This window comes from Pygocentrus nattereri, chromosome 7 (assembly GCF_015220715.1).
Source record: "Pygocentrus nattereri isolate fPygNat1 chromosome 7, fPygNat1.pri, whole genome shotgun sequence".
Classification (NCBI taxonomy): Eukaryota; Metazoa; Chordata; class Actinopteri; order Characiformes; family Serrasalmidae; genus Pygocentrus; species Pygocentrus nattereri.
In genome coordinates, this window is record NC_051217.1 from 41,789,438 (window position 1) to 41,802,357 (window position 12,920).

The window sequence follows — 12,920 nt, forward strand, 5'->3', positions numbered from 1 at the left end:
ACTGACACTTCAGTATATTGCCTTTTACATAAACAAATCACACCACTGACACTTCAGCATTTTGTTTATACATAAACAAAACACACCACTGAAACTTCAGTATATTGTCTTTTACATAAACAAAACACACCACTGACACTTCAGTATATTGTCTTTTACATAAACAAAACACACCACTGACACGTCAGTATATTGTCTTTTACATAAACAAAACACACCACTGACACTTCAGCATTTTGTTTATACATAAACAAAACACACCACTGACACTTCAGTATATTGTCTTTTACATAAACAAAACACACCACTGACACTTCAGTATATTGTCTTTTACATAAACAAAACACACCAGTAACGCTTCAGTATATTGTCTTTTACATAAACAAAACACACCACTGACACTTCAGTATATTGTCTTTTACATAAACAAAACACACCACTGACACTTCAGTATATTGTCTTTTCCTTAAACAAAACACAACTATGACACTTCAGTATATTGTCTTTTCCTTAAACAAAACACAACTATGACACTTCAGTATATTGTCTTTTCCATAAACAAAACACACCAGTAACGCTTCAGTATATTGTTTATACACGAGTAAAAATTATGACTGACACATCCAGCTTTTACAATGCGCTTCAAACCAGAAATGACACCACTGACACCACATATAGCATGGGGAAAAAACAACGTTGACGCTGTGGTGTAGCACACTCTGTGTTATTCCACACATTAAAAAAAACACAACATCGTCTTGACACCATGGCAACAGTGTTATAACAGTATTAAACCCTCTGAATGAACATTTGAATGACCCATTAAAGGACCAACTTCTCACATTTTTTCATGTATTTTATAGTTTTTCCTAACATTTTATTGTCGTCATTTTATCTTTAGGATTAAACAGCCTGTGTTTATGCACCTTAAAGATTGTTTGTAAATGATTGTCCTGTTTTGCTTCATTTAAACACTCCTGATGTCTTCAGTGTGAAGAGGCGGGGCTAAACTACTACAGGCAGAATCGGTGGATATGCAAATACACTGGTTTTTGTGACATCACAAAAATAGTGTACAGTTTTGGGTTTTTTTTACTTACTTACTTCCCATGTACGGATTTGGGGGCGTCATTTTGGAGCCTACATAGTATAGGAAACTCATATATATTTGTATAAAATGAGTGACATGTGGTTCTGCATGCGAACACCACGGCAGAGCTTTCACACACCTAAAAACCACGAGATCACCACTGACACCACATTAGAGTGCGTCTGCGCATGCGTACAAGAAAGACCACTGACACCGCGCTGTGGCATGGTGAGGATGTTTGCGCATGCGCGTCGGGAGCCTCAGCAGAGCGGAGACCATTTCCTCTTCTGCGGGCCTGGGCAGCAGAGCCAGTCCGTGCCTCTTCGGGCTCTCCGACCTCTGGATGTTAACTGGACCGAGCCCTCGCATACGAAGCCGTGTTCGTGAACACTCTTAGCGGCTTTTCTTGAAGACGTATTCCACGGTGAGTGGGGCGTTCGCCGAGTTATGAGTCTGTGTTTTCCCCGTAACGTTAACGGTGCTCGCTGTGTATTTTCACCAGCCAGCCAGCCCAACTGTAGCTTCAGCATCCGAAATACTGACCCAGAAAGCAGGACACGTCCATAATTTCGTCATTGGGTGTGCTTATTCCCGTCCCGTTACACGTTTGCCACAAACAAAAGGCAGGGATTTATGAATGGACGGAGTCTCGTCTCAGAAAGCAGCACCGTCCTGTGTTTTATTAGCTTGCTGCTGGGTTAGCTAACCGCTTCCCCAGCTTTCCGTTAGGGATATTTGACAGTTACTAAAATAAAGCTTTCGCTTATTTTAGGGTTCAGAGAGATGAACAGTAAGTGTGAACATCTTTTTGTATCTTTAACAAACGCAAAAAAAACCCGAAGCGTCCGGACGGGACGCTGAAACGGGCTAGCGACCCTGTTTTTTTAGAGGTAAATAAAAAATGTAACGTTATGCAGATTTGCGGCGTTTCCTAGCTACGAGGCTGACGTCGGCTTCCTAGTGACTTTGCCAGCTTTTCGTTCGGATTTTCCCGTTCCACCTTAAACAGTGCAGCCGTTACATTCTGTGCGCAGCTTAAGGTGGAACGGGGAAATCCGAGTATAAAAGCTGGCCAGCTTCATGTGTTTCCTCAGGTTTGCGTGTTGTCCAGCACCGCTGAAACGGGCGTTCAGTCATAGAACTCGCGTTGCTGGTGAGTGTGGTGCCGTGGGTGGGTGTGCAGGCTTGGGCAGACCGAGCCGAGGCGTGGCTGGATTCTGGATTCACAGCAGCTCTGTCTCCCATGTTGATCACCTCACCATTATCCACGAGCTCTGTAACACTTGTTTGCATGCATCATGACGTTAGATACAGGCCTGCTGTCCAGGGCATTGGTCATAACGTCCTTCAGAATGTCTTAAGACGAGCTCAGATGATCCACTAAACCAGCTCGTGTCACTCACTGCCTTTTGGATGCATGAGGTCAGTTTTGCTCGTAATCGTGCAAAACGCAGCAAGGCTGACCTTCCTCCAGATCGGATTCCTGTTTTGTTTCGGTCATCATGTACAGCTTGATTGCATTTCCTTAATCTCCTGCCCACTCAGACAGAAGGAAAAAAAATTGTCAAGGTCCGTCAGGTGTTGTTTTACATGAGAGGCATTGGGGAAATGAAGCGAGAGAGCTGTAGGGTTGGCTGTGTGTGGAAAGAGCTGGATTCAGATTTTTTTGGCATGCCGGAATCCCGGGAGGAATTCGAGGAGCCAGACAGCAACATGTGAAGGGTCCGTATGTCGTGTCTGAGCTGGCGTGTCCTTATGCCAAGCCCCCAGGCCCCACCTGGTGCATGTAGACCAGGCCTAGAGATGGCTTAGGTCAGTTGTCCCTGTTTTCCTAATGATGGAATACATCAAGGTTGTCAAAGTGTAAGATTGAACATCAAGTGATGGTGTGTAGATGTTTTTGTTTTAATCTTAAGGCTGTGCTGTAAACGTTAGAGCACAGCTATCCTGGACTTTTTATGGGACCTTTTATGGAATTCAAGGTTCAGTTTCTTTGCAGCTTTATTGAGCGACGCCTTTTTGCTTTGGCTGATGGTTGAACGTTGCTGATTTACTCTGCCGAAGCTCAAGCTTTGCGATTGCATGTTAGGAGTTAGGTCAGGTATCAATTGAAAGATTTTTACGCCATTATCAGTTCCTAAAGGATACTTATTTTAGAAGTATGAACCGAAAGTAGGTGTGTATTAAAGCAGAAATGAATGCGAGATGCTGGAAGTGGCTGTATATTTAGTCACCACCAGAAATTACGCACTGATCAAGAAGTGCTGATGCTAATACTTCACATATTTAGACAGCCAATCAGCACTCTAGGTTTTGGCACAAGCATACTTATTGGCTCGATGATGCAACGATGAGGCCGACTAGTTAAAAGGCTCATAACCAAATACGGTTGGATTTTTTTAAATTATTATTTTAATGGAAGTTTGTTTATGTAAACTTTCTAGTTTATATGTATGTAAAACAAGTTGCAGAAACAACACATTTTAACTAGTTGTTTTTGTTGTTTTTGTTGATGTCACAAAAAACCAACCCACAACCCTCCAACCATTCAGGCTGAGGTTGGAAAAAGGGTTTCAGCCTGGACTGGTTTATGAATGAGGTGTAGTACCGGACAGCCAATCAGAACCTGAAGGAACACAAAATGAATGAGAATTGGGCCCCTATAAATACTGAACAGACACAGAACCTTTGGATAATCAGTAGTTCTGAAGTTATTTGGCCAGAGTTTTGATACCCAGCCTTAGTAAAGAGTGAATGTCTGCTGATTCTGATTGTGCACCCGCTACCTCACTTGTCTATCGTCTGTTTAGAACATAGTTTTATAGTCCTTTTCTTTATAATTAAGATTTTTGATACTTTTTCCTTAAACCTGCGCTTTATATGTTTTAGCCTTATGTTTAGACAAGGGATAGGCTCCAGCACACCCTCCACCCCCTGTGACCCTGCGGGAGAAGCGGCTTAGAAAGTGTGTGTGTGTGTGTGTGTGTGTGTGTGTCTGTGTGTTAGTTTTAGATATTTTAACCTTATGTTTAATTGTTTTGTATGTAGAAAGTGCCGTTGGATTGCTGCTCAATTTCGTTGTACACTGTGCAATGACAATAAAGGCATCTTGTCTTATTGTAGAAAGTGTCAGTTTCACCCTGTTTATTGTGTCCGTAACAGACAAAGTGCATTTTGGACCTGGAGGTTTTCATCCAGTTGTCTCAGTGTTGAATACAGAGACTAATTTAAGAAGGAATTGTTGGTAGAATGGGTCCGTATGCACGCCAGTGCTGAAGACTGTGCTGTTATGGAAATATGTTAGGAATGTTTTCTGAACAAGGTTGAGTTTGACGCCAACCGATGGCATCGATATGCCCAGGCACTTACCTTCCGTTTGCTGTGGGTTGCCTCAGTTTGGATGAACCCGCTCCGGTTGCAGTGAAGAACGTGTACAAATAAAAGATATGGAAAATATACCTTTTGTATCAAGATTAGAGCTGAGCAAATATCTCGTTGTGATTTTCAGACCAATATTGTGGCTGATTTAAATCATGTTTATCATCTGTAAACACACAGGCGTGTTTTTGACCCATACCAAAAGACCAGAATATCCACTTTTTTTTTGCTTGGGGTCGAATGCTGTTGTCATGCACGTGACACAGGGTGGCTTTTGTTTTGTCTAACTCATCTACATGCAGGTCAGAAGCTCCATGTTATTAATTTAAGTTTCCCCTCCAAAAAATTAGGACGGCATTGTTGAGAACATGGACGGTAATTAAAATGACACTCGTGGTTTGAAAATTTCACTCTTTCAATTTGCGATTTCAGTTAAAAAATAAGATTTCAGCACTAATCATGATGTGAAGGTGGTGATTTAACTGCATTGAGTTTGGAATGTCAGCCAATTATCATTCGAGTCAATCAATTATGCACTTTTTTTTTTGTCTGAAATAAACTTCTCAGGCTATTTTTAAGCATAAAAGTCCAAAAAGTGTATTATGTATATTCTATTATCGTCCTTCTCTCTGAATAGTCTCTCCACATTTGTGTTTTCATTGTATTTTCTAGAAATAATTCATAATTGTACCTAAATTTGTGCCTAAATGAAGTCAGTTTTCAACCTGATGTGCCATCTCGTGATGCCTTGAGTGTTTCTGGAGCTAGTTGTCTTCTATTCTGACCCATCTCTTTTTCTTGTTTTCCAGCCTGTGTGTGTTAAGCGCTTAGATAACGATCAGCCGTGATGTCACCTTCTCTTGCAACATTCTTTTAATTGCTTCCTGCAGCTCTAAAATGTGCAACAGTGACAAAAGGTCATCTAAGAAACTCTGCGCAAGTGAGCTGTTCATGCAAATGTGGTCCACTTATAGCTCCAGACTCCCTATAGAAGCCTGAGCTTGCTGTCGGTATCCAGGCTGTGGAGGCTGCCAGAGAGATGTGTGGGTGAGGCGGTGAAGTCCTCAAGTCTGAGCCCGGTGGTCATTTGCAAGGCTTCACATGGGTTTTTCACTTCTACACTGAAGCTCATACAGGCTTTTCTCGGTGGGCCGTCGCTGTTGAATACGTTAGTGGTCAAGTAACATATAAATTATTTTAGCATTTGATTGAGTCATCAGAGTTGATAAGTAAAAGTCTTAACGATATCAAGTGGCAGTGCCACTATATTGTATTGCAAACAGAAATAGAACAACTTTACTAAAAACTCCGTATATATACACTTACCAGCCAATTTATTAGGTATTCAATTAACGCAAATAGCTAATCAGCCAATCACGTGGCTGCAACTCACTGCATTTAGGCGTGTAGAGGTGGTCAAGACGACTTGCTGAAGTGCAGACCGAGCATCAGAACGGGGAAGAAAGGGGATTTAAGGGGCTTTGAACGTGGCGTGGTTGTTGGTGCCAGACGGGCTGGTCTGAGTATTTCAGAAACTGCTGATCTGCTGGGATTTTCACTCACAACCATCTCTAGGGTTTACAGAGAAAGGTTCGAAAAAGAGGAAATGTCCAGTGAGCGGTCAGTTGTGTGGGCGAAAATGCCTTGTTGATGTGAGAGGTCAGAGGAGAATGGGCAGACTGGTTCCAGATGATAGAAAGGCAGCAGGAACTCAAATAACCAACCAACATCTCTCAGGAACGTTTCCAACACCTTGTTGAAAGTCTGCCATGAAGAATTAAGGCAGTTCTGAAGACAAAAGGGGGTCCAGCATTTTACTAGCAAGGTGTACCTAATAAAGTGGTGTGTGTGTGTGTGTGTGTGTGTGTGTGTGTGTGTGTGTGTGTGTGTGTGTGTGTGTGTGTGTGTGTGTGTGTGTGTGTGTGTGTGGTTCTGTGTTATACGGTTATGTGCAGTTTCCAACTAATCTTTGCAGATTTTTAAAGAAGGTAACTTTTTAAATTTATTTATTTATTTATTTATTTTAATGGAGTGGCCGGGTTTAATCAAGTAATCGTGACAGCCCTGACTTCTTTATAGCAAAGGGGTGAAGCAAATGCATAAGTTCCACACTGAAACTTGACTTGGCTTGTTTTAGTAGACGTAAGTGGACTGTATGGCTAAAACTGCGCTTACCACATCATCCAATACTCTCTGTGGTCAGCTTCACCCATTCTTTTCTCTTCATTGGAGTGCTGAAAAAAGACTTTCAGATGTATTTAAATTACATGCTCTGTGTCAATGCATGACATTTAATCCTGTATGTGGTCACGCGGGCACAGGTATTGATTCGGATAAGGGTGACTGCTGGTATCTTTTTGCCCGATATCGCTTCTCCTCCACAAATGTCAGGCAGTAGATTCTGAAGCACCAGACGACCTTCACCAGAGGAAAGGCTCGAATCACTGAGGTCCAGCCTTATCTGCAAGCGGCTGGTGTGGCTGCAGGTTTCCATCCCTTAGGCGAAGCACACATGATCAGTCGTTTAAAGACTGAGCCCAGTTGATTAAGCCAGTGGAATCAGGTGAGCTTCTGCTGGTTTGAAATGAAAACCTGCAGACATGCTGTTCCTTTTCAGAGAAGACCGGACACTCATGTTTTAAATACGTGTAGCGTGCAGTCGTATGCGACGGTTTGGGTGGCTGGGTCATTTACATGTTTTGTTTTTCTGTTTAGCAAACACGTCAACAGAGAACGCACTTCTGTACACGTTATTGCACAGTTGCTGTTTATTTTCTGGATTTTGGAGAAAAAAAAACTAAAACCTAAAATCTGACACACAACAAAGGTAACGACACATTTGAATTATATATTTTCCAGCCAATAAATAGAAATTGTGCGCTAAAACAGCATTTAGGTAGATTTGTGCGATCTCACGTCTTGGTCGAACAGTGAGAGTGTTTACACTCCGTGATCCGGTCATAATTGGATTTCTGCTTATTCAGTATTCAGTAGCTGATTATTCAAACGGTCGTGTAAATAAATATATTCCTATTTCTAATCTAATTCTAACTCTTCCTAATCTAATTCTAATTATAATCATGTTCCTATTTCTTATACCAGAGTAAGGTCTAGAAATCCGATAGAGAGAGCTGGATTTTAGCTCAGTAGTCAGATATCTCAGCGCATATGAACTCTGATTTCTTTCAGATTTCTCAGTCTGTGAATGTGAGAAACAGACTGCTGTACTGGAAATATGCAAGCTGTCTTGCCGCGCGACACAGCAAAGCATTTCTGAAGCAGTGCTGAAACCAACTACCTGCTTGACGAAATGAAAGATTTAAATTTTCTTTAACTTCTAAATGATGTTCATATTTGTGAAATGTTTAAAAAAAAAAAAAGCTGCATCTTGAAGTTTTCCATCACGCCACGTCGCCTTCTGTGAGTATATTGGCTGGTTGCAAAGCAGAATTCCTGTTATTGTCATTCACTCTTTTTAAATGGTGAAAAATACGAGATTTTACTTTCATTATAGGTTCTAATGGTTAGTTTTGCATTTGCCGTTAAGTAAAAAGTTTAAATACAATACAAACAGGTGCTGTGACCTTTTTACAAACTCTTCTCCAGTTTGCCAACTTTTTACATTTAAACCCGAAGATGAGGGTCAGCCACTCAGTCTGACTGATGTGACGTAACAAACAAGTGGTCACAAAAGATGGTACCACTTTAAATGCTCTCAGTCACCCACGGCTGGCTTTATACTGTAAAACTTTCACAGAGCTTTGGCTGCTTGATGTGGGGGAAAATGAGTCATGTCGCAGAGCATCTCACACTAACTTCAGATATTAATTTGCAGCCGTACATGTTGCTGCACAATATCAGCATCACGATCCGTAGCAGCTCCAACAATCTGGTGGCCATCAAAAAAAACTTTACTTAAATACAAAAAAAAATAAGAGAAATATATTTATGCATGTTACACTTATACACAATATATGTTAATATGCACCACTATTGCACTATTTCCAATGTATAGTAATATAGTTATGTAATAAAAAGCTATGATATGTACAAGCATAGATTTGCTAGGCTGAAGATGGTTTACTTACAGTGGGCAACACTTCACACTGTCCAAATCAAGCTTCGATGCAGCTGTGTTATTATTATTATTATTATTATTATTAGTATTATTATTAGTAGTAGTAGTATTAAAATTTACAGGTAACTGAATAAAGCTGTTATTCATAACTGGTTGCTCTGCACAAATATATGGACACATGATGCCCTTGTTTTTTAGACCTAGTAACACTCATCAGTGTCAGGTTTTATTATTTTTTTTATCTTATCAAAAATCAAGATTTATCCCTTTTATATACTACTGTCTCCAAGTTGCTCAGAGTAGTGAGCAGAGTCTGAAACAAGGGTTCAGGACAAAATGCCCTGGAATTTAAAATATAAAAGCAGCCATACGACCTTCTTTGTTCGGCTTGCTTCTTCTTTCTTTTTAGACGTGTTCTTTGTAGGCCATGTGCAGAGGTGGCCCTGGCTTGTTATGTGTAAGTGAGACAAGTGATTGGATTTCAAGCATGTTTTCTAGCTTTATATCAATGATGCATGAAGAATCCTGTATTGTTAGATGCACTGGTGTGTGAGCATGTGAGCTCGTTCAGACCTCAGTTCTGATCGGTAAGCACACATTATTGACTGGGTGCATCAGTGCGATGATAAATGATCCTTTTGAGCGCAGCTGTGTAAATATTGTAAGCGAGGTCAGAAGCCTTCAGTTGTTTTGTGGTGCTTTATTTACGCAGCTTGTTTAAAACATGAAAAATCCCACATATGTACTAATCCACCTCCTCGGTGTGTTGATGCCTCTGCGCTAGATCAGCTTGACTGTATCGTGGCTCGTACAGTTTGGACGAAGAGTCTCTGGAGCCAGGGCTTTATTGTAAGTGCTGTCTGTCTTAAATGAACGGGCTTAGATTCTGGGTCAGCTCTAGGTGTCTATTTATATCGTTTCTGTCGTCCTCTGCTTTCGCATGATGGGAAACTTTTCTTCAGAGGGAGACCTCCCACGCACCAAAACCTGAGGTTCACCACGTGACCTCTAACCGTGTTTAAGATTACTGTGCATCTCTCGTCCCACCGCTTATCCTGTGGCCTGGTGGATGTTGCTAAAGCAGCGTAGTGTAGGGGTTCAGCAGTATGACTGCACACAGTTTGCCACTTGGTACTGCAGTATAGGTTGGTACATAATACATTTGGTTTACAATGCCACATAAACAAACATTACGTTCTCTATAATGCTAATCCAGTCTGGATCTTTTCCCACTGTCTGCATAATAGCATCGGGATCGCCAGATACGCCCACCAATAATGTCACATGTGGTCACTCTCCTGCAGTTGGTGCATCCCTAATGTACACATTTAAACTTAATGAGAATAATCGAATAGTACTTTTAGCCCAAGGTTGTTAAACTGCTCTATAAGTACAGTAACAAGTTGGGACCTTTTAGCACTGAAGGCTTTACATTAAGCTCTTAGGCTGTTAGAATGAATCCGCTAATGTCCGTTGTAGCTGCGTATGATGATTGTATTGAGACAACAGCGTTCTGTCCTCAGTGAGTACGACAGAGGCTGAAAGCCATAACCCCTTCTTCCTGCTCTTTCTCTCTGTGTGCAGCTGCTCTGTATGTGTGTCTGTGCGTGCAAACCCACGATGGCCAGTGTGCATGTCCGTATGTGTGTGTCCAGCAGAATGGGGGTATTGTGAGTGGACGTTGGGGACAAGAAATCCATCTGGTCAGCGCCTGGCCAACCATATTGCCACTTGAGTGTTTTGTTCACCAGTCGCCCAAGAACACACACACATCCATACATACACAGTGTGTTATAGCAGAATAAAGATATTTTGATAATATCAGCAAAGTACAGGGATTTTTCATGTAGTGAAATTTAAGCTAGTCTCTGGATGGTCTCTGACTTTTGCATGGTGCTGTATGGGAAATGTACATGGCCCATGACTTGATGTTGAGAAGTATGAGCGTTGCCCTTTTAAAGCATTTTTATAATATTTTACAGAGCTTCCCACTCCAAGCTCTGTGGTCAGGCAGATTTATTTCTGCTCTTCCTGTGCTGCTCCTCCAAAAGCGGAGAGAATAGGACCCTTATTACAGCACAGGCCTGTGTGAGTGTAAATGGGAAGTGGAAGTCAGTGATACACGCTGCACCTGTGCAAGAAACCAAAACAGAGGAAGAATAAAAAAAACAGTCAGCATGATTTTATATGTGGTGAATCACGTTAATGTTCTTATGCACAGAGGTCGTCTGTGAAAGCTTGTTCAGTGCAATATAACGATACTAGTAATACTAATAACCAGACTGTTATATTGATGAATATTGATTTGTCATTGCTTCAGTTGCATATTACAGTCTTCTCCCAACATTATGATAACACTTAACAAAAAACACATCGTGGGCCCTCCAGGCAGACAGTGCCGTCTGTCTTATTTGTCGAACGTTGACCTTATTTGGGTGAGGTATTTTAAGGTTGGTAGTACAGTATGTTAAGGACAGGGTGTGGCATTCAAATCCTGGTTCCCTTTTCAAAACGTCTCATTTGAATAAATAAGTTCTAGATAACTCTCCAGCAGCATCAGGTGAAGGGCGTTTCCTCCTCTGAGGTCACAGTGTTCATCAGAGCACCCAGACTACCATCCAGGAGTAGACAGATGTAAATATTTGGTCTTGGGTACTTGGGCCACACTAGTGGGTCTTGTGGTCATAGCTGAGGACTTTATAACCAAAATAGGTGAAACATTTACGGTGTAGACGTTTTATTCACAGTTAACAAGCTGGAAGGGCTAAAAATCAGTCAAATGTTGGATTTTGCCATGAATGCCCAAAATGTTTTGCTTGGTACCTGAACTGTTCCTAAAGATTGCAATCAACGCATTGATGGCAGTAGGTGGCGATGACTTGACGTTTTCTGCACTAGTTATGCATCAAGACAATTTATTTTTCCATGTTTTTAATTACTTGTTGATAGCTTGCTTAGAATTAAGTACTTGTGTGTATAAATGAGAGCACTGTAACCTAACAGTTAAATAGTTTTTTAAGTCTTGCAGTCAAGATCTTGCTACCTACCTTAATTACCTTGGAGCAGGTTTTGTTCCGCGTCAGAAAAGCACTCCTGTGAAGCTGTGAGTAAAGTATGTTTCATAGTTTTGATCCTGCTCGGCTCCTTAATTGACAGCTCCGTCTGCAGATAACCAAGCAATCATGCTGCTCCAGCAGCTTTCCTAACTTTTGTCATGTTGCACTGAAACTAAACATGATATACATGATGTATATGAGTAGGACTGTACTACAGGCTATTTTACTTTTTTACAAAGTAGTTTTTTTTTTTAAATCATTATATTAAAGTTTATATGTCAGAGTACTTTATTCTGATTAAACAGAAGGCATATGCGATCTTCGGCACCACAGGTGTTGTTTCACCTCTCTTTTGTTAGCCAACATGCATGTCTCCACCTCTGTTGTGGAAGTGGTTGCGATTGCGTCTGAGTATGTTTAAAAAGTCTGCAATTCCACAGTGTACGCTAATGTTTAATGTGACCGTCGTCTCGGCGCCTGGCTGGCCTGGCATCAGCAGGACTTTATGATGTGAGTGGAGCCTTGTCACTGCCAGCTTCAGATGTTTGTTCATTAGCATTGCTGTGTACCCCAGGCTTATGTCACATGATATCATAGTATCATGTGACATACAATAAGCATCCTTATAGGGACAATATCTGATACCAGCATTGGGATCAATGCATTCTTATCCTACACTGTAACTTTAATGTTATTTATTGCGTTTTGTAATATTTTGTGGTGCAGTTTTGTACCTCTTGGCTTTGACCGTATTCACCGTTTTATACTGTTTTCTATGTTTTCATTCATGTATCCAAAGACCTCCTGCAACCGTTGAGAACCTGTGGTGCCCAGCCATTCCAGACTGGTAGTCTAGCCACTGAGCTGTAATATAATTAATACAACATAGAATTAGTGGAGCTCTTACATTAGTCGTCAAGCAGAGTTGCAAAGAAAACAGTTGTCTTGTGATTCTGTCTGTATTCAGCACAAATGGCAGAAACAATATCTGTGTTTACATGGAATGTTTTTGCCAATCCGATTGAATACATCCCGATTACAGATTAAGACTGAGGTGTTTTATCTGCTCACTCTGTTCAACGACCTGATAGAAAACTTCAGTTTACATGCTCACCACAAGTAATCCGGTCCAAAATGACGCAAATACGTGGAGGACCACTTGGTGTAAACGTTACCATGACAGCGAACATCACATGAGGCCCAGTCAGAGTGAGACTAGTTTTCCGTTGGTCGCTTGTGTTTGTATGTCAGACTCAGAAAAATGTACCTCACATGTCCTTATTAAAGAAGGCCGAGAGGAAGACGTCGTGTTCTGAGA

General features: G+C 41.2%; 1 protein-coding gene across 1 annotated transcript in view; it reads left to right on the forward strand.

Moving 5' to 3' along the window:
• Positions 1–1,239: 1,239 nt before the first annotated feature.
• Positions 1,240–12,920, forward strand: part of LOC108439019 (C-terminal Src kinase) — an 83,415-nt gene continuing 71,734 nt past the window's right edge. Inside the window, exon 1 of the mRNA XM_017717183.2 lies at positions 1,240–1,514. The gene's annotated coding sequence lies outside the window, so the exon portion shown is untranslated. The remainder of the gene's footprint in view (positions 1,515–12,920) is intronic.